General features: G+C 31.4%; 1 pseudogene; it reads right to left on the reverse strand.

Annotated features, from left to right (window-relative positions):
* Window positions 1-1,117: 1,117 nt before the first annotated feature.
* LOC111729801 lies at window positions 1,118-1,236 on the reverse strand (annotated as a pseudogene).
* Between the last annotated feature and the right edge of the window lie 21,072 nt (window positions 1,237-22,308).

Below are 22,308 nucleotides of genomic sequence, written 5' to 3' on the forward strand. Positions count from 1 at the left end.
TATCTCCTTCTTCGTTCTTTTTTCTCAAGATTGCTTTGGCTATTCATAGTCTTTTGTGGTTCCATATAAATTTTAGGATTATCTGTTCTAGTTCCAAGAAAGGAGAAGGAGAATATAGTCAATAATATTGTGGTAAGTTTGCATGGTGACACATAATTACTAGAATTAGTAGGGTGATCTCACTGTAAAGTATAACAATGTCAAATCACTATATTGTACACCAGAAACTAACATAACTAACGTAACACTGTATATCAACTACACTTAAATTAAAAAATACAAAATAAATAAACTGCTAGAGATATAAGTGAATACATATGAACCTCATGGGAACCACAACAAAAACGTACAAAAAACACACAAAAAATAAAAAGAGAGGAACCCAATCAAACTGTTTAAAAAAAAAAATAGCAAATCAAAAGGAAAGAGAAATGAGGGGGAGGAGGAAGAGAACAACAATAAGAAACAACAACAAAAAGCAATTAACAAAATGACAATAAGCACTAAGCACATACCTATCAATAATTACTTTAAATTTAAATGGACTAAACATTCCAATCAGAAGACATAGGATAGCAGAATGGAAAAAAAAAAAGAAAGAAAGAAAATAAACAAGACCCTTCTCTATGCTACCCATAGAGATTCACTTTAGATTGAAAGACATACACAGACTGAAAACGAAGACATAGAAAAAATATTCCACGCAAATAGAAATTTTTAAAAAGCTGAGGTAGCAATACTCACATCAGACAATAACAGACTTTAAAACAAAATAGACTATTAAAAGAGACAAATAAGGACATTGCATAATTATAAAGAGGTCAATCTAGGAAGAGTATATAACAATTTTAAATATCTACACACCCAACATAGGGTCACTCAAGTATATAAAGCAAAGAAGGAAACAAGTTACATACAAGGGAAACCCCATAAGGCTATCAGCTGATTTCTCAGCAGCAACTTTAGAGGACATAAAGGCAGAAATTAACAGTGATACAATAATAATTGAGAACTTTTATTTTTATTGATTTATTTTTTTAGGCGAGACAACTCTTGGTTGACCTCACAGATTGCAAAGACCTTGTCAGCTTACAATCCCTTATTTTTTTATTTTTTATGCCTACAGCACCTGGTTTCCCTAGGTGGTCTCCCATCCAAGTACTAACCAGGCCCGATCCTGCTTAGCTTCTGAGATCAGATGGGATCGGGCTTGTTCAGGGTAGCATGGCCGTAGATAGACATAATTGAGAACTTCATTACTCTGCTTGCCTCAATGAATAATTCATCCAGACAGAAAATTAATAAGAAAATAATGGCTTGAAAAGCCACATCAGACCAAATGAACTTAATAGGTATTTTTAGAACATTTCATCCCAAAAGTTCAGATTACACATTTTTCTCAAGTGCATACTGAACACTTCCAGAATAGACCATATATCAAGCCAGAAAACCAGCCTCAATAAATTCAAGAAAATTGATATATCAGACATATATCTGATTGCAATGGCATGAAACCAGAAATAATCTACAGAAAGAAAACTGGAAATAACACAAATACATGAAGACTAAACGTGCAACTAAACAACCAATGAATCAAAGAAGAAATCAAACAGGAAATCAAAAACTATCTCGTGACAAATGAAAATGAAAATAGAACTTTACAAAATTTATGGGATGCAGCAAAAGCAGTTTCAAGAGGAAAGTTCATAGCTATACAAGCCTACCTCAAGAAACAGGAAAAATCCCAAATAAAGATCAGAGTGGAAATAAATGAAATAGAAATTAGAAAAACAAATGAAACTAAGGTTCTCTGAAAGGATAAATAAAATTGACAAATGTCTAGCAAGACTCATCAAGAAAAAAGAGTCCAAATAAACAGGAAATAAAAGAAGAGAGATTATAACCAACACCACAGAAATACAAAGAATCATTAAATAATACTATGAACAATCATATGCCAACAAATAGGACATTTTAGAAAAAAAAATAGATAAATTTCTAGAAATATACAACCTTCCAAGACTAAACCAGGAAGAAACAGAGTATCTGAACTGACTAATTCTTAGCAATAAAATTGAAGCAGTAATCAAAAAACTCCTAATAGACAAAAAGCTCAGGACCAGACAGATTCACAGGAGAATTCTATCAAACATTTAAAGAAGAATTAATATCTATCCTTTTCAAACTATACAACCCCCCCCCCAAAAAAAAAACTGAACAGGAAGGAATCTTTCCAAACTTATTCTAGAAGTCCAGCATTACACTGATACCAAAACCAAAGACACTATCAAAACAGAAAAGTAAGGCCAACAGCCCTGATGAACACAGATGTAAAAATTCTCAACAAAATACTAGCAAACCTAATTCAACAATGCAGTAAAAGGATTATATAGCATGATCAAGTAGGATTTATAGCAGGGATAAAGGGGTAGTTCAATCTGCAAAAAATTATTAATGTGATTTATATCAACAAAACCAAGGATAAAAATCATATGGTTATCTCAATAGATGCAAAAAAAGCATCTGACAAGATTCGCTATCCATTTATGATAAAAACTCTCAACACAGTGGATCTAGAAGGAACATACCTCAACATGATAAAGGCTATTTATGACAAGCCCACAGGCACATCATACTCTACTGTGAAAAGCTGAAAGTTTTTCTTCTAAGATCAGGAACAAGACAAGGATGGTCATTCTAATTACAATTATTCAATATAATACTAGAAGTCCTAGCCACAGAAATCGGATAAGAAAAAGAAATAAAAGGCAACCAAATTGAAAAGGAAGAAGTAAAACTGTCACTACTTGTGGATGACATGATACTATATATAAAAAACTCTAAAGAATCCACAAAAAATTAATATAATTAAAAATGAATTCAGTAAAGTAGCGGGGTACAAAATTAACATACAGAAATCTATCATGTTTCTATACACTAATAATGAACAATCAGAAGGAGAAATTTTTTTAAAAATCCCATGTATAATTGCATCAAAAAGAGTAAGATATCCAAGAACAAATTTAACCAAGGAAATGAAAGAACTGTACTCTGAAAACTATAAGACACTGAAGAAAGAAATTGAAAAGGACACATATAAATGTAAGAGTATACCATGTTAATGGATTGGAAGGATTAATATTGTTAAAATGATCATACTACCCAAAGCAATCTACAAATTCAATGCAATCTCTATCAAAATTTCAATGGCATTCTTCTTAAAACTAGAACAAATTCTAAAATTTATATGAAATTGCAAAAGACCACAAATAGCCAAAGCAATCTTGAGAAAAAGAACAAAGTTGGAAGTATCAACACTTCCAGATTTCAAACTATATAATACAGTGCTGTAATAATCAAAACAGTATGGTATTGGCACTAAAACAGATACATAAATCAATGGAACAGAAGAGAGAGCCCGGAAACAAACTCTCTTTGGTCAATTAAACTACGGCAAAGGAGGTAAGACTATTACAATAGAGAAATGAGTCTCTTCAACGAGTAGTGTTGAGAGAACTGGACAGATACGTGCAAAAAAAATGAAACAGGACCACACTCTTATCTCTTACACCATATACAAAAATAAACTCAAAATGGATTAAAGATTTAAATGTAAGACCTGAACCAATAAAACTCCTGGAAGAAAACATAGGCAGTCAATTATCTGACATTACTCTTAGTAATATCTTTACATGTTAGATATGTCCCTTTGAGTAATGGAAACAAAAGTAAAAAATAAATAAGACTTCATCAAACTAAATAGCTTCTGCACAGCAAAGTAAACCATCAACAAAACAGAGACAATCTATTGAATGGGAGAATATACTTGCAAATGATATGTCTGATAAGGGGTTGATATCCAAAATATATAAGAAATTCATATAGCTTAATAACAATGACAAAAAAAATCCATTAAAAATGGACAGAGGACATGAAGAAACATTTCCCTAAAGACACACAGATGGCCAACAGACATGAAAAGATGCTCAATATTACTAATAATCAGAGAAATACAAATCAAAAAACCACAATGAGATACCATCTCACACCAGTCAGAATGGCTATTATCAAAAATTTAACATGTGCTGGTGAGGAGGTGGAAAAAAGGGAACCCTCATGAAGTGTTGGTGGAACTACAAATTAGTGCAGCCACTATGGAAAACAGTATGGCAATTCCTCACAAAACTAAAATTAGATCTACCACGTGACCCAACAATTCCACTTCTGGGTATTTATCTGAAGAAAACAAAAACACTAATTCAAAAAGATATGTGCACCCCTATGTTCAATGCAGCATTATTTATAATAGCCCAGATATGGAAACAACCTAGGTGTCCTTTGATAGATAAATGGATATCACATACATATATACACAATGGACTATCATTCAGCAATAAAAAATAATGAAATCTTACATGTGCAATAACATGGATAGGCCAAGAGGGTATTATACTAAGTAAAATAAGTCAGAAGGAGAAAGACAAATACCATATGGTTTCACTTATATGTAGAATCTAAAAAATAAAATTTTAACACAACAAACAAAACAAAAACAGATTCACAGAAACAGACCAAAGGGATTGGCGGGGAGAGGATGGCTGAAAAAGGAGAAGGGAATAAAGTCAATAATATTGTGATAAGTTGGCATGGTGACAGATGATGACTAGACTTAGTGTGGTGAACATATTGTAAGGTATATAAATGTCAGCTTATTATACTGTACACCTGAAACTAATATTTTATATACCAACTATACTAAAATAAAGTAAAATAAAATAAAAAGAAAGTGGCACACGCTCTAAAGCTATTATTCCAATTTAGACCCTTGGGTTTGTTCAGTTCTGTTATTAGCATTATACTATATCATTTCTACATCCTCCATAGCTACTTCAATTACTTGCATATTTCTATATATTACTAGATTTAACCCAAAAGTTCTTTGATAGCAGAAATTTCATTTTAATCACTTCTATGTCTTGCCTATATACTACATACATTCTGAGGTGTGTAGCACAGGGTCAGTATGTGTATAAAGTTCAATTTTGCTAGAATCACTCTATGTATCTATTATATTTTTTGCATGTGTCTACATTAGTGTGCTATAAAAGTACAAAGATATGGCTGGTATAAAATGTTAATTATATGCATAACTTAAAAACTTTAGAAAACTGGAGCTACCCTAAATATAAAGTCAGTCATTATCATGATATATCTTTTCCTATTCAAGAACATATTTGGAAGGTAGAACTGTAAATATTTAATTTTATTACTCCTTTGCTAAGATATATGCTCTCTGTTATTTCAACATAACATAATATAGGAATAAATATATTGTGTAATGAAATTGATTTACAATTTTTTTCCTCAAACCATATATAGAGTTAATGAGACCTCCTAATACCATTCTTCCCTAAGCCCACCCACATTCTGCCCCAGTGTAATCATTATCTAATGCAAATAGAAAAAGATTATTAACTTACTGAAGACTAGACATTTTCTCCTTATTCTTTCTGCTTTAACTGCTTTTATTTGGTAGATCTAAACTCTGGTTAGGTTCTATCAAATCTGTTTGAGTTCATTGGGTAGACTGCCTTTTTTTTATGACCTGCCTTTCAAAATAAAACAAATTAGACTGACCCTATAAAGTTGTACAGTAGCCAGCCTTTCATAGGCTTGATATGAGAACCTTTCCTCAATTTTCTTTTTCAACTGCACAAAAGCTTGACATTCACCTTTAGGAATTTATTTATGCAGTAGTTAAACTTGTAAATATAGAAACTTGTAGAAATTTGGACAACAGGGAACTGAAGAACTCTCTTTTACTCTGAAATTTGTTTGGAACAATCCCTTACTATTAAGGTTTTCTTATTTTTAAAATATAAATGCCTCTTGGATGGGTAATATATGTCATCACTCACATCTTATCATAAGTGAGTTTATTAGAAAAAAGAAAGTACCAATTTATTGAGTAGGAAACATGCTGAATGTAGAGAATTGGAAAATAAAGGCATATTTATGACAAATATATTTTTGTAGCAGTGAGACTGCTATATTATGTCATATTATGTTCTTGGGACATGACCTCTTCCTTAAAAAATTGGCTGCCAAAAAAGAAATCTGAAAGGTCTACAAAAAAAAAAAAAAAATGTAATATACCTCAGTGGTGTGTGATATTAACGATGGGAGTGCATTAGTTTGAGGATTATGTCAAAGTTAGAGCTTTTAAAAGCCTGAATACTTTGTTCATTTCCATCCATATTTCCTTATATGAACTGTGTGTATAAGCTTCCTGGGTTTAGACTATTTTTCTTATCTCTTACATTATCCTTTATATTCCTCAATGCTTGGCAGTTAGCTTATACACACAATAAATATTCATTCTTGTTAAATGAATATTTATTAATTGAATTTATTTAGCTAGGCATGTAATGTTTGTTTAGCTTTTATAATTTCCATGCATGCTCCCTTTCTATAAAAAAGCTTCCTAAAGATTTATGAAAACATAAAGCCTAAATTAATGTAAAAATTCTCAATTTTATAACTCAATTGTCTATAACTTGAGTTATAGAATCAAGAAAAACACATATTTTCATTACCAATTTTGTATTATTCCAAAATAGGTGTTCATTTGAGGAAAGTGATGTTACTCAATATAATTATTTTTTAAAATTTCCATGCATATATATACATACACACACACATATATATACCCTAAACAATTTTTGAATGTTTATTTCAAAACATTTAATGTTAGCGAGCTCCTGCTATTCTGCAAGTTTGCTATTTTTAAATCCTAAAACATTAAATTAAATAATAGGAAATGCTGGCAATTATATTATTTTCTATGCACTCGCTATATTTTAAAAAATATATCTTAATATCTACAAAGAACAATAAGTACCTTTTCAAAAATTCTTCTTTATGTAGTTACTTTAAATTTGGAAGAACTTCATATGCGATTACTCAGAAATTCAATAACTTCAGGTTGAAATTTCATTTTATAATATATGCAATGTTGATAACCTTGATAGCTAAGCTTTAATTTTTCTATCTTCTGCCTTTGTAACTTTAAGTTTTGGCCTAAAATTTTCTTCAATGCTCCAGTATATCTATTATTTCGATATATTATTTTTTATGTTCTCTAACAGAAGCAGTCTTTTATGCAAAATTAATAAATTATATGTATTCTTGCTGGCTATTTAGAAGGAATTATTGGGAATGCAACTGGGAAATGTGTCCTTTGAATTAAAACTACAGATTTTCATTATAATTACTGCCATAGTAATAGGTGGTTTTTTTTGCAATCAAGAATAACATATTAATCCTTGAAAACAGATATATGATACCAATTAAGCATTTCATGCATATGTTTGTAAATATCTGTATAATTAAAGAAATGCATAGAATTATATAAACCAGGTTAACAGTGATAGCATTAGAAAGTCAGGTTTATGAAGGATGGGTGGCTGGGTGGGATGAGAAAACCAACTGACAGATATTTTCCTTCAAAACTTTGTCTTATGAATTGCTAAAAAAGCATATATTAATTTTATATCAAGTTATGAAGTTAAGTTCAATGTTGCTATTTTAAAACAATGGAGAAAAGAGGGATTTAAAGAGAAATACAGTCAAATATCTTAGCATATTGTGCTTGAAACACAGTTTCCATATACATATTTTTATTATTGTCATAAATGTCCAGTTATTTCCAACAAAATCAGAGTTACGACTTAATCACTTCTACGACTTAAAATTTTGGAAGGGGAAGGTATTTCTACATTATCTTCCTAGTGGCACTTCAGTAAACATGAAGATGCAAAAGACAGGAAATCTGCAAAATGTTCCATTTTGAGTTTCAAACTCTATACTTAAATAACGATATATACATGTTTCTTCACATGAAATATTAAATATTCTATACTTTTATACATTATAATCACTATAACATAATTAATTTGTTACTCTACAAATTTCCCCACATTCAATTCAATTTTATCCTTCCTTCGGAATATAAAATTTAGAACGAGCTTATGACGCAATGTCACATTTAATTAACTACTTAAAATTTCAACTGCTTTCATATGAGCAAACAATATACATTCTTCAATCTTCATTTGACTAAAAGTTTATTTTCTATAATCTTTATTTCTGCATATTCATATAGTTTACTTTGATTTTCTATATTTAATTTTTCACTTCTCATTTTCAAAGTCTTATTTGGCTCTGTGAGTATGTGAGCATTAAATTTCACTTATGTGTATTTTTTTTAAATCATATTAGGTTTGAATTATGACCCTTTTCAATATTTCATCCCTGTCTTAGTAGTCACTCTTGTCTTTTTTAAAAAATGTTACTTTCGTATAAGTCTGTATGAAATAATAGAGGGAGCCATTCTATATTATAATACAAAACGACTACAACAGGCAGAAAATCTGAACTCTGTAAACTGAAGTAAATTAAGTTAAAAGAGCAGCTCTCTCCTTGAGAAATGAAGCTAGGGATGTCCTGTTGCTGATTTTCCTTGATAAAGTATTCACAAAACTCATAATAATCTTGTTAAGGAGCAAAGAACTTTAAATATCTTGAAGATTCTAGGGTGTAGAAGAGTAACTAAAAATTGTGTCTTTTAAATTTATTTCTTGATGTTAAATCATAGACGATACAGCAATAGATTAGTTACAGATTGGTTATCTTATAATTACAAGCCTGATTAAATGCTTGAAATTAAAACAATAATTCTGATTGTCACACCATTTATTCTCAGATGAATTCTTATTTAATAACTTTTATTTAGCACCTAATATGTAATAAGCTCTGAGCTAGGCACTGAGGTTATGGTCGTAGACTAGTAAGAAACTGCTTCTGCCCCTATGCAAATAATGAAATGCACACTCAAATATATTGGTGGGGAAATTCTAAAACATTCCAGGAGTTGGAACTTTCATCATAGAATTTTATTCGTTAGGTTGATGATTATATGAACACTGACTACAAATTAGCCTAGAAAAAGTTTAAGAAAAATTATACAACAAGATGAGGCTGATTAACTCATAGGCTGTCAGTGACAATGTCCAATATTAGTTAATATATGATTCTACATTATGTTACATATTGAAAAAGTAAACTTTAAAAAAATTTCCTTTAATGACAACTATTTTCCATGCATTGTAGAAGTGTTTTAATTGTTTAACTGTAGAAATTATGAAACTGAAATTGTAGTAATTGGAAAGTGAAAAGAGTGAACAAAACAGTAAGTATGTAAGTTGTCATGACAATAAAAGTCAACGGTGAGGAAGAAATATAGAAAATCTCTTTCTTCTTTGTTATCCTTAAAGGTGTTTCAAGGTCAAGATGAGTTATCGTGGTTTAAGGTATTTTGAGAGACTCAAGTGACAATAGAGAAATTCTATCAGTTATCTGATCTCTCTTTGTTTTGTTTATTTGTTTGTTTGTTTGAGGAAATCAGAAGATTGACAGAGTAAGAAAAGGACAGTTTCCACATGGCACTTAGGTGCTCAAAATGATGTCATTTACCAAAGTGTAAACTTTGATCCCATACACAAAGTAACAGACAACAACTTGAAGAAAATGATTGTTTAAAAAACACACAAGTACACATACAACTATGTTTATTATACTTAGAAATCAATTAAATGGAAAAAGGTAAACATTTGCAAAAGCATAATATATAGAGTAAAACTTAAAACTAATGAAGAAAATTAAACTCTAGAAAGAATTTTAGCAGCATTGTAAAAAATAATCATTTCTGGAAAGTAATAATATAACAAGTGATATTATATTTATGTCCTACTGCATTAAGAATATGGTAAGACCAAAACTACAGATACAATTTATTGCACATATACCTTATATTTTAGAATATAAAATAGTGAAATCATTATTCTAAAGGTATCAGAATAAGCAATTGGCAAAGTCAAAATTTTCAAAGAAGTAAATTATGAACAGATGAAAAATTAGAGTAAATCAATAAGACCAGATGTTATTTATCAGAAAATCCTGAGAATTAAAATGTGAGTTAGTGGAGACACTGACAAAGATATTTAATTAATAGATTAAAAATATCAGTATTTATGAAAGATTAGAAAGTAACACGTTGCCTGGTCTTTAGAAAGAATTAAAGTTATTATCCTTGAAATTTAGAAAAAAAATTCACTCTTTAAAAAAAGAATGCCACATTACTTTGCTACCAATGTTGACAGAAGTTTTGATGTGGTTTTCTCATTTATCTATGTCTTCGACCTACATTTACTGAGAACATTTTATGTTCCAGAAAAACTTAATGCTCTGTATTGATTAAACTAAAATGGATGAATGATGAGGACAATTAAGATACTCACAATCTATGAGTAAATATTAATATATAATAGATGATTTAAGATTACAGTTATGAAGTGCTGTGATATGGATTGCTATAGATATGAATACCAAGGTGAAGTAATTTTTTTATTTAAATGACAGAGAAAATAAAAATTATAGAATTAAACTCTTTACTTTCTATTAGAACCACATGTTAAATAAACTCAACTAAATTTTTTACCAAAGAGGAATAAAGTAATCTAATAATGACTTGAAAATATTGTAATTAATAAATGCATCAAAATCACAATATTTTTCAAGTGTTTATTTGGAGAAAAATGACCTACATACATCTCTTATTTCAAGGTTATCTGCCTACTATCCTCGATTAACACTAACAGGAAGAGAAGACAGAAAAGAAAAAAAAAAAAAAGCCTTCTAAGTAGACATCATCCAGTAACCCCACAGGAAACACATCACAAAATTTGTTCATTAGACCTGTGTTTCATGCATTGGCCATAGAAGAAGAGTGTGAAATATGAGTATATCTCAAGAGATCTGAATGGTCAGTTAGACCAGAACATTAATAGTGAATATGAATGTTCCTAAATAGAAGAAAAACCAAGCAGAAAGCCAAAAAATGTAGGTAAAGACCTCACAACTGTAAGAGATACAATTAACTATGTATACTATCCTATATATCTCAACTAGTACGAGATAACAATGAACAAGGTCTTGATCAATATAACCATGGGTACAACTGAGTATCTATGCCACATAAAGGTATTATAAATTTGGGTAAAGAGAAAAGTATGTGGCAAATTATATAATAAAGATAACTACAAATTCCGTAAGGGCACAGAATAAATACTCCAGTATTAAAAAAAAAAAAAAAAAAATTAAAGAGTCCTAACCCCTAGAATTCAGAAAAGTTAGATTTATTTGTTTGTATCACTATCCCCTTTCCCAATAAAGATGTCAGACCCCTTTCAGAAACACAGACACACAGACACACACACATGGAGCTATAACCCTAGACTGGGACACTTTCCAGATGGAACCAAACCTACTCTTAGTTTGAAATTCCTAAAAGTTTAAACAGGTCAAATCAAAGAAGGATAGTCAAGAGAAATAATAAATTTTATTATTACAAAGCTCTATTCGGCAGGTATCTTTCACAACAAGCAAGGACTAAACAAACGTTTTCATAATAGCAACATATATAATGTTTTTCATAGAGTATTTGGTAAATAAGTATTTGAATATGTAGGCAAATATATTCTAGTTGTTGTGCAAGGGCCTCCCCTGACTGGTGCCTTGCCTGTCTTGAAATAATCAATTGTAACATGGAACAAAACTGACTCCCTGCCTGCACAAATGAGGGGCATATGGTTTTCATAAAAGTTACTGGTATTGGATGCTGAACTACTGGGTCATTGCTTTACTCATTCAATAAGCACTTACTATAGTCAAATATATCTGATATAATACACCCTTTAGAGAGCCATAACTTGTAAGAATAATTAGATACCATGTTCCCTCATTTGCGCAGGGAGGGAGTCAGATTTTTTTAGGATAAGGTACTGGCATACAATAACCAGCTTATGAGCATAGTGTATGGTTATTGCTGGTTCCTAGTGTAGATTTTCAGGAAATATCTTTTCAGTCAACACTATTCAATAGCAAATAATACTGGAGCCAAGAATCCAAGAGGAAAAGTTATCCAGATAGTTTATCTCATTAATATGTAATGGAAACAGTGAAGCACCTAGTATTGAGTTTGGTAAGGTAAAAAAATAATTGCCTGAAAACATGATGACTTTAAAGATAGGAAGGAGCCACAGTTTATTGGCCATGGATAACATCTAGGTTAGCAACTGTGTAAGGTTTTTTGTTTTTTTCTAAAGCACTTTTGTTCCATGTTATTTGTTTCAATTATTTAAAATTCTATCATCTATCTATATCTATCATCTATCTATGTGGTTCAGGAGAAGTAAAATATTCTTATAATTAGAAATAAACCCAAACATTTTATCATAGCTCAGGAGACTTGAAAATGTGGTTGTTTCCTACCCCTCTAATTTCTTCTCTTGCTACAGTGAACAAAGAGCTTCTTTCTATTCTTTGCCCAGATAGGGTCATTTTTATTTCACTAGCATGACTGTGTTCCCTTTGCCTGGAGCACTCTTCTAAAGACCTTCACTTGACTGGCCCCATCTCATTAGTCAATTCTCAGTTCAAATGTCATCTATTCAAAAAAAGCTTGACTTACACCTTATTCAAGGTAACTCTCCCTTCACTCTCTCACTGTCCAATTATCCTCTTTGGTATCTTTCCTAGCACTTGTCACTCTCTGAAACGATCTTATTTATGCATTGGCCTATGCACTTATTACCTTTCTTCTAAGAGGATAGGGAGCTTGTTTTGGTTGTTGTTTCTAGATGTGTCTGCAGTATATATAACCAGGCTTCGCACATAATAGATGCTCAAGAACTAATTGGCGAATAAATGAATAATTGTAGTAGGTAAATAACCATATTTGCTATTTTATATGCACGTATTCTCAGAATGTACATTATTCATGTGAACTTTGTAGATTTCTGTTCTACAGAATTTTCTCTGTAGAATCTAATTGTGATGCATACCCAGAAAATCAATGAGCTGATGCCTTGGATATTAAAATTAATACCTCACCACACCCAAATTATAGATCCTAAGGTCCCAGTGTAATATAAATTAAGACAGAAGTATTTTAGCTGACAAAAGGTTAGAAAAGTTAAATGACCTATGGCTTAAGAAACATGATGGGAATTACTCATTCAGTTGGATGAGCTTTCTAAAGATTTTGTAAATGATTATCTCCTAGTCCCATGATATCTGCCCTTTCCAAACATAAAAAAAAAAAAGCTCTATATGGAAAGTTTCATTATAAATATAGTTTATTATTTCACCCTTTGAAAGATCCCCTATCATCTTCTTGAAGTGAGGAATCATTATCTTAAATTTCCAAAGATATTATGGAAGAATCTGGGCTTTCATAAATATCATGGCACTTGGGGTCTCAGCAAAATTAAGTTAGAAATAATACATATGTTATATTTTATATATATATATATATATACATATATATATATATGATATTATATATTCATTCATTCTATCATCATCCCCTCAACACACATATACATGCGGGAGGGGGGAAGAGAGAGAGAGAAAAAGAGAGAGAGAGCGCGCGTGCGAGAAAGAGAGAGAGAGAGAGAGAGAGAGAGAGATACAAAAGGAGAAATACCAGAATATAAGCAACACATGGTTCTTTTCTCACATTAGGGACTATTGATTGAAGAACTTAATATGAATCAGATCCTAATCCCAGTAGATCTGTGTGTCCAGATTCACAATGTTTCCCCAGTTTAGTAGACGTTTTACTAAAATTGTGAGGAACTGTTTTATACTTAATTTAATGCCCATACGAGCACTGTAAGAAGGAGAGCATCATCATCACTTGACAAAGGAGAAAACAAGGCTAAGAAAGGTTACATAACTTGCTCAATGTCATGGCAATTATGTAAAGAACCTAGTATCTCTCTCATTCAAAAATAATGGTCCATGCACGAAAGGAGGTGCTTGTTCTTCATTGAAGAATGATCAATGTTAACTCATGAGTAATTTAAACATGAGATAAAAGTTCACTAGTATTATTTCTTTTTCTAATTTATGAAGGAACACACATCGCTGTCTTTTTTTGATGTTAGATGTAGCTATGTGACAAATGAAATGTTACATATATCACTTTATAATTGAATAACTTTTAATTAATATTAATCAAGTTCTCTCATCCCATGCCGTTGACAAAAGACATATTCCAAATAATATACTCACAGAATGGTGAAGCCTCCACCATTCTATATCTGTATTATGCCTTCAGACTTTTATAGAGAATGGCAAGACCTGAAAAACATTGTTCATGAGAAATAAACCTTGGATGCATTAAGCCTCTAAAAAATTGGGGTCATTTGTCAAGCATATATCTTACCTATTCTGACTGACTAAACTTGAATAGGATATAGAACTTAAAACTTCCTAACAATTCTATAATGATCACTCATTCATTAAACAAGAGTAAACAAAATTTAATTTTTATTGAGATTTAACTGATGCTTAAAATTATAAGATATTTAAAGTGTACATGATGATTCGATATATGTATATATTGTAAAAGGATTCTCTCATCGAGTTACTTAATGAATTTGTCCATCCTTTCTTTTTGTGAGAACATTTATGTTCTACTCTCTTAGCAAATTTCAATTATACAATACAGAGAACATTATACATTAGATTCTCAGACCTTAGTAATCTTATAACTGAAAGTATAAGATGTACCATTGTACATTTTACCAATCTCTCCCTATTTCCCCTACCTTGCAGCCTCTTGAAACCCTTTTTCTACTCTGTTTCTATGAGTTTATCTTTTTGTGTGTATTAATTTAGATTCCATATATAGGTGATATCATGCAGTATTTATCTTTGTGTTCACCTTATTTCACTTAGTAAAATACCCTCCAGTTTCATTCATGTTGTTACAACAAAATTTACTTCTTTTTAAATGCTAAATAATATCCCATTATGTGTATGAGTATATGTATACATATGTATAGATGGATGAATAGATGGATGGATAGGTAGGTAGGCAGGTAGGTAGATAGATGATTGATAGATAGATAGATAGATAGATAGATAGATAGATAGATAGATAGATAGATAGATAGATGATAGATGGAAGTATGCCACATTTTCTTTATCCATTCATCCACTGACAGACACTTAGGTTGTTCCTAAACCTTGGTTATTCTGAATAATGCTGCAATAAACACAGGAGTACAGATAATTCATCGAGAAAATGGTTTCATTTCCTTCAGATATATACCCAGAAGTGGGACGGCTGAATAATATGGTAGTTCTATTTTAATTTCTTGAGAAACCTCCATAATGTTTTCCACAGTCTCTGTTCCAATTTACATTCTTACCAAGAGTATACAAGGGTTCCTTTTACTTCACATTTGTTATCTCATCTTCTGGATAACAGACATCCTAACAGGTGGGAGGCAATATCTCACTATGGTTTTGATTTGCATTTCCCTGAAGATTAGTGATGCTGAATACCTTTTCATGTACCTGGTGGCTATATTTGTATGGCTTCTTTGGAAAAATATTTATTCAGGTCCTTTGCCCATTTTTTAATTGGGTTAATTGTTTTTTTGCTGTTGAAGTGTATGAGTTCCTTGTATATTTTGGCTATTAATCCTTATCAGATATGTGGTTTAAAAGTAAGTTTTATTTTAAATTATTTTTCACATATAAAAAGCTGAAAATACAGTACAAATATTTATCTATACCCATTCCAGATTTCTCTGATATTATCATCTTACAAAATCATAATTATCACAAATAGAGAATGAACATTGATGTAATACTAATAATTAAATTTTAGAATTTAGCCGAATTTTAACAATTGCTCCACTAATGTGCATTACTGTTTCAGGGTTCTAGCCAAGATCCCACACTGCATTTAGTTGAAGTTCCCCTTAGTCTCTTGCAGTCTGTTACAGGTCCAGTCTTCCCTTCTCTATCATGACCTCGATACTTCTGAAGAATATTTTTCAGTCATTGTGTAGAATTCTCTCAATATGGTTATGGTATTTTTTATGACTGGACTGAAGTTATGCATTTTTGGCAAGAATACTACAGAAATGATTATTGTGTTCTCAATTTATCATATTACAAGATTCATGATGTTAATTTGTCTTATTATTTGTAATGTTTGGACATTAATCTTTTGGTTAAGATAGTTTCTCCACTGAAAAGTTGCTGTTTTTACCTTTGTAATTAATAATTATTTTAGGGAAAACATTTACAATATGCAAATCTTCCTTCTTCTGAAACTTTTGCTCACTAATTTTAGCACCATCAGTATATCCTGTTTGCAACAAATATTTCTGTGATGTCTGCCAAGTGATGATTTTCAATTTTTTAAAGTAATATATTCATTGGTTGAATTACTACTGCATAGAACAGCCCTCCCTTCTCATCCATTTATTTAAGTATTTATATCAGTATGGATTATATTTAGTTTATACTGTGGATTATAATGATAATTAGTAATATCATTATTTATTTCATGCTCATTTTTTTCTAGCTTTAAGCATTCTATGTGCTTCTGTGTTCTTTTGGTAATACTTCATCACTTTTTATTTTTTTTAACATCCTTATTTTCTGACACTATAAGAAATTCTAGGCTCATCTAGTATTTTCTCTGCTCTAGAAATCAACCTCGAGAATCACCCGTTTTTTCTGAAGTACCTTACTTTTATTGAATAGTGTTTAGAACTAAGTGTGCTCATTAGTGGGGTGTCATTGCTTCTAGTCCCTCTCAATGAACAGAGCTAGAGAATATATGAATATATACTAACTTCTGCATATAATCTATATTTCTATATATTTCTCTTTATCTTTTGCACAATACATAATTAAAAATTATTAGATACCTAAAATTCCAGGACCTTTGGCCTACAGATTTACATTCACTCATTAAGTTAGTATTGATCATTAAAAAGCATGTCCATGATAATCAGGATGTATTCATTTATATTTATTTTTGCCAAAAAAAAAAGTATAGAAAGCTTATATTTCCCAACAAATAGAATAAAAATAAATAACGCATTATCTCTGCCCCCAAAGTTTTTACAATTCAATGAGAGCAGTTTTGGTTAAATATAGAGCTATCAAAGCCAAATATTTAGGAGTGGAGAACACCACAGGTGAATAACCACATGATAATAATTACACAGTTATTCGGTTATCATGTGAGTTTATAAAGAAATGACAATGACTTTTAAGTCTGGGGCCAAACATAAGTAGATTTGTCTGATCCACTATAGTTGTTATTCTATATGCCACTGAGATCTAGGTTGAGATCTTTACTAAATCTGTTAGGGTTTGTTAACTAAATATGGCAGTTACACATTTAAATGCCACATCTTTAAGCGCTGCATGTGATCTAAAACAACATTTTTGTCAAGGCTGAGCCTTTGATTCTAAGAAAGCAGCGTATTTGGATGATATTCAGTATCGTGATTCTTAAAGTGATTGATTCATCTTGTATCATTTATATTACTCAGTTAATCTTACTTAATAAATGATTATTGCATTAGAGTATGTTTGAGAATAATACATTATCTTAAGAATTCTTAGTGTAAAGGAAAACAACTGTAAAATCCAATGTATTTTGAAACTATATATATAAATCTTGGTTTAAAGGTATATGGTGAACATATAAGTATTTATGGTGATTAAATAAATCCATATCCACATGTTTATATGAGTATTATGTAAGAGCTGGTAAGATTTCATTTCTTATTTTTTAACAAATATTTATGTTTAATATGAAACGGGGACTTCACATTAGATTATTTACACAGAAGAATAAAGCAGGATAAGAATACAAAAACAGCTGCTAGGTGCAAAAAAAGGAAGAAAAAGAAGAAGAAAAATCCAACATAGTAATTTAAAACACTCATTATGATTAATAGTTCTACCATACTCTCAAATACAGTCCTAGATAAAATATTACACATATTTAGATGTACTTGATAATTATTTATCTTTCATCTACTTTATTAACTGAACCTAAGCTTTTTCTTGAATTGTCTAATTGTCTTCTACCTTAAGTTATTCATTAGAACATAAATCTAAGCCACATATTTTATGTGAATTACATTGTCTTGTCATAACAGAACACACACCTTTCTTTTCCAAGAGGAAAAAGTTCATTTTATGGACAATGAATTAAAATTTTAAATCATAGTTAGAATGCTAATTATCCTAAAACATTTATTTTTCTTTTGCTTTAATATTGATTTATCAGAAATTCTTAGAATACATTAAATAGTGGCAATATAAACAGTAAATAAAGCTACAGTGTTTTAACAGGCTATGGTTTTCATAAAGAAAAGAAAATAAATAGTGCTTACTATATACTATTTTTCATTATTACAGTTTCAATGGAGATTCAATAGAAGCAATGTATCCAGAGTATCTAAATTCCAATTAGAATTAACAACAGGTATTTATTATATCTATTTACATTTGAATGAAAGGAAAATTTAGGATCCTAATACAAGTAGCTTAGGTTAGTATAATGGAAAAAAGTTTACAGGTATGAAGGTCCCAAGGCAGCTACTCAAAATATGTGAAAAATATGTAATTATTTTATTCCAATCTGAGATAAATTTCTATAAGAGGAAGAACACTGTGAATAAGTTTTTCCCTTTGACATCTTTCTTTGCAAAGAAAATATCAATGAGCAGAAATTTATTGTGAATTCTATTTCATATCATCAATTATGTATACACCAGAATTTCACATAGAGGTGTTAAAACTGATATGAGTAAAATAGCAAAATACAGCTTCACATATAATTTTGTGAAGTAGCTGGTAATCAACTCAACTTCCCCAAAGGCATTTCTTATTTTGGCTTATTTTTGCCCTCTATCCATACTGTATAAATAAGGCTCACACTTAATATTTGGAGTATTTAGTTTCCTATTGTTACATGGAAACATTATTGCCTTGTTAATACTTAATTTTTCAATTTAAATGTTTAAAATTTTAATATTCATGGCCTTGTATTACTTTTCTTAAAGATAATATATTTAGCTAAATTTCAGACCTCACCAGTGATCTCATCTCAACTCCAATGAGACCAATATCACTAATGAGCTAGCAAATGTAGAGGTGTATAAGACAGAAATATAGCCAATACTAGGTCTGCACTTTCCAATTGCTAGTGAAACACTGCCCCTATCCTCTAGTTCCTCTATATTAATTCTAGAGAAAAATATTAATCTTCGTTTCATAGATGCAAGAAGGATATTGTTGTTGCGAATGCCTATTACACCTCTTCTGTGATTGTATTACTAGTTCTTCTCAATGGAGCTGTACTAATATTTTACCTTGGGTTGACTCTTTTTCCTACTTACTACAGGACTTATGTTAGAGTCCTAACCCAATCATTAGTCTTGTCAAAGTACACCTTTTTGTGGAGTGACATCAGAATCATGGTAGATTAAGGGATCTCCCCAGATCTCTCTCCTTGAAATAACAATAAACAGAACATCTAAAATTCAAACAATGACACCCAACCTGCATACAAGCATGTCTAAATGAGTGATCTACACATTAAGAGCTTCCAAAGGTCAGAACCACTGGGGTCTGGGGTGTAGATTGGGAGGAACAAAGAAGCTACCTCACAGCCACAGTTCCCTGCAGGAGAAGGGGAGGGGAGAATTTGTGGAGCTTCCAAGAACAGCCCTGCCTGAGGGATCAGTGAGTTCCATGCAGCGGCTCCAGGGATCAGGGAAGAAAGGAAGTGGGAACTAAGTGCGAAGGGGCAACAGCTGGGTCTTAGCAGACACTGTTGCAAAGTGGGAGGCTGGGACATGGAGCCTAGCATCAACCTTTACTCACCAACCCAGAGCATGCCCTTCCTCCACCCCATATCCTTCCAGACCTAGCACCATGGAGCCCCAGGGGAATTTGCACAACCACTACAGAAACAAAAAACAAACTACTGCTAGTACCATAGACAGGGGCTGGGACCCAGGGTAGCCTATAGTGATTTGAATATTAAGTATATCAGAGAGGAAAAAAAAGAGGCATAATTAGCCTCAAAGCAGAGATTCAAGAGGCTCAGATGCTACCTACTGGAAATCAAAAGCAAAACACCTTCTTATTAACAGGCTAAAGAGAGAACTCTAATAAATCTTTCTGAAAAAAAGCGAATTATACTCCTATTAATATCCAGGCTGAGAAATAGTCCATCGAATACCAAGAAGAATCAGGGTGACAAGGCAGCTCATAAAGAAAGAGAAAAATCTCCAGAAAATAAGCTTAAAGACACAGAAATATGTGATTTAAATGACAGAGAATTCAGGATTGCACTTCAGAAAAAACTCAATGAGATGCAAAATAAATCAGATCAACAATTCCAAGAACTCAGAATCAAAACAGAATAACAAAATATGTTTTTTAGCCAGGAGAATGAAACCCTTAAAAATAACCATCAGTAAAAGCAACATAAGAATAATAGGTATATCAGAAGAAGAAGAGGAGAAGGGAACAGAGAATATACCCAGACAAACAGTTGAGAATTTCCCAAACTAATGAATAAACTAGAGCTTTGAATCCAAGAAGGTAACAAAACATCTAATTATCTCAACCCAAAAAGGCCATCTCCAAGACACATTATATTAAAATTGTCAAAAATTCATCACAAAGAAAGAATTCTTAAGGCAGCCTGGGAAAAGACGACAGTAACCTAGGAAAATTTGTTAGACTATCTTCAGACTTCTCGGCACAAACCTTACATCTAAGAAAGGAGAAGAACCAATATTCAAACTAAGAAGTGAAAGGAATTACCAGCCAAGAATAATATATCCAATAATGCTCTCCTTTTGATATGAAGGAGAAATAAAGACCTGTCCAGACATACAAAAATTGAGGGGATTCTCCACTACGAGACCTGTATTACAAGAATGATTGAAAGGGGTCAAACCTCCAGAAACAAACAAACAAAAAAAATACACGACTATGAGTAAGATGACTAGCAGGCAGATAGAAGCAGGATAGTACAACCCTTATTAAGGGTATTATGAGCTTAAACATTAAGAAGATAATTGTTATTGCAAGTTAGAAATGAATATTCAACGTACACAGGGACAATTTGAGACAACAATAACAGAAAAGGGGAGGGAACAATATCCAAATTCACAAAGTGGAATAGAGATAAGGCACACACAAAAGAAAATGGACTGTTTTATAAACTGTCCTTTACTTAATCTTAATGGTAACCACAAACCAAAGATCCAGCACTGAGAGATATAACATAAAACAAGAAGGACCAGAAGGAAAATCCACAATCCACAAAACCCAAACATATTAAAATAACAGACAGAAACACAAGGACAAGGAAATAATGGAGCCACTGAGCTACTAGAAAACAAAAGATAAAATGGCTATAGGAAAACCTCATATTTCAGTAATTACCCTAAATATAAATGGACTGAACTCACCAATAAAAAAGCACCGAATTGCAGATTGGATTAAAAAACAATTCTCAACCGTATGCTGCCTTCAGGAGACACATCTCGGTTCCAAAGAAATATATAGACTCAAAGTGAAAGGGTGGAAAATGATAATCTTAGCAAATGGTATTCAGAGAAAAGGGGGTATAGCTATACTTATACTGTACAAAACAGATTTCAAAATAAAAAAGGTAAAGAGGGACACTGAGGGACACCTGATAATGATAAAGGAACCATACATCAAGAAGACATAACATTTATTAATATCTATGCTCCCAATCAGGGAGCCGTGAAATATATGAAGCAATAACTAACAGAACTAAAGGGAGAAACTAACCAAAACACTAATATAGTTGGGACCTAAATAACCCACTGTCAGATATACAGATCATCCAAACATAAAATCAATAAGGAATATCGTTAAATGACACATCGAACCATTGAACAAAATCAACACTTACAGAGCTTTTCATCCCATAAGGTGCTTATATCTCCTTCTCTAGTGCACATGGAACATTCTCAAGAATTGACCACATATTGGGACACAAAACTAGCCCCAAAAAATACAAGAGGATCAAAAGCGTACAAACCATATTCTCTGATTATAATGCTTTGAAACTGAAGATCAACTGTAAAAAGAAAGCAGCAAGAACCACAAATATGTAAAGATTAAAAATGCTACTGAAAAATGGGTCATAGAAGAAACAAAAAGAGAGATGAAGAAATACGTAGAAACAAATGATAATGACAACACAACATATCACAAATGTTGGCACACAACAAAAGCACTACAACCTAACACTACATCTTAAAAAAATAAAAAGAGAACAAATAAAGCCCTAAATCAGCAGAA

Source organism: Pteropus vampyrus, unplaced genomic scaffold, assembly GCF_000151845.1.
Source record: "Pteropus vampyrus isolate Shadow unplaced genomic scaffold, Pvam_2.0 Scaffold281, whole genome shotgun sequence".
Lineage (NCBI taxonomy): Eukaryota > Metazoa > Chordata > Mammalia > Chiroptera > Pteropodidae > Pteropus > Pteropus vampyrus.